Source organism: Elephas maximus, chromosome 7, assembly GCF_024166365.1.
Source record: "Elephas maximus indicus isolate mEleMax1 chromosome 7, mEleMax1 primary haplotype, whole genome shotgun sequence".
In the NCBI taxonomy this organism is placed as follows: Eukaryota; Metazoa; Chordata; class Mammalia; order Proboscidea; family Elephantidae; genus Elephas; species Elephas maximus.
In genome coordinates this window covers 108,192,630-108,194,221 of record NC_064825.1, presented here as the reverse complement: position 1 = coordinate 108,194,221, position 1,592 = coordinate 108,192,630, and the positions used below count along the sequence as shown (strand labels likewise).

General features: G+C 37.0%; 1 pseudogene; it reads right to left on the bottom strand.

Annotated features, from left to right (window-relative positions):
• Positions 1-293: 293 nt before the first annotated feature.
• On the bottom strand, positions 294-1,241 carry LOC126080796 (olfactory receptor 10AG1-like; annotated as a pseudogene).
• Between the last annotated feature and the right edge of the window lie 351 nt (positions 1,242-1,592).

Below are 1,592 nucleotides of genomic sequence, written 5' to 3'. Positions count from 1 at the left end.
TATAAAAAAACACTCAATTATCTTTCAAGGTCTTATTCGAACAACCTCTTACCTTACCTGTTAATAGTGACAGGAAATCTTGATCCTCAAGATTAGATGTTTGCAATTCAGTTTACTTGTGGTTTAATTACACAGAAGCAGTTAATTCTATGAAACAAATGCCTCTTGACATAATGTGAGATTGTTAACACACTATTAATTATCTTTATTTAGGACTGTAGAATGTAGAAATAAAACTATATGATTTTTCCTGTTGTGTCTAGATGACAAACATAAGCAATTTTTTTTTTCCATTATTTCAAGTCATTGCCCCATGTTAATAACTTAGTTAGTAATTTCTTCAGTGCCTCCATGACATCTTTGTTTCTCAGGCTATATATGATGGGATTCATCATTGGTGTCAAAATGGCATAGAAAAGAGAGAGCAGCTTCCCCAGGCCTTCAGATTGATTTGACTTGGGCTGTAAATAATTGATAGCAGCTGTTCCATAGAATAAGACTACAACTGTCAGGTGAGAAGAGCAGGTGGAGAAGGCTTTGGCCCTCCCTCTGGCTGAGGACAATTTCAGGATATTTGAGATAATTTTGCCATAGGAGGTAACAATCAAAAGAAATGGAACCATGAAAAACACCACAGCAACTATATAGACCGCCATGTCATTCACAAATGTGTTTCCACAAGCAAGCTCGAGTATTGGGGGGATGTCACAGAAGAAATGATTAATTGTGTTAGACCCACAAAAGGACAGAGAGAAAATCTGGCATGTTTGCACAGTTTTGACTGGAATTCCACTAATCCAGGAGCCAGCCACCAGCTGGATACAGACCCTGTGGTTCATGACTACAGGATAGTGCAGGGTGTTACAAATGGCCACATAGCAGTCACAGGCCACCACTGTCAGGAGCAAACACTCTGTGCCTCCAAATATAAGAACAAAAGACATTTGAGTAGCACAGGCCAAAAAAGAAATATTTCCTTTCTGGGTCCAAATATCCCTGAGCATTCTTGGGACAGTGGTTGTTATATAACATATTTCCAAGAAGGAAAAATTGCCAAGAAAAAAATACATGGGGTTCTGGAGAGTGGGGTCAATTCTTGTTATCAGTATTATGATGCCATTGCCCAACAAAATGATCAGCTATATGGCTAAAAATATCCCAGAGAGAATCCACTGTAAATTGGGTACATCAGAAAACCCCACAAGAACAAACTCCATAATTGTAGTATTATCAGATTCTTCTGCTTTCCATCTGTGAATATGGTAAATTCAAGATGGATAATTCATTCACATTTTTTGAAAAGCATTTTCATTTTGTTAATTAGAAAGGGGCATGAATAATATGTCCCTTAAATCAATTCCACCATCACTGTGCTCCATTTCTAGGAATGTGATTTGAAAGTTCAGCAATGAAATGACATGCTATTAAAATCAATTCAACAAAGAAAATCTGGGTGTATCTTATTAACTTGGATTGTAGTGATACTGGAGCTATTGACAAGTATACACTGTTACTTAGAGCTAATTTTGCAGGAAAGAGTTTGGGTTATTTTACCCCAGTAAGAGTGGTCATTTTCTGTTGTTCATGAGTTT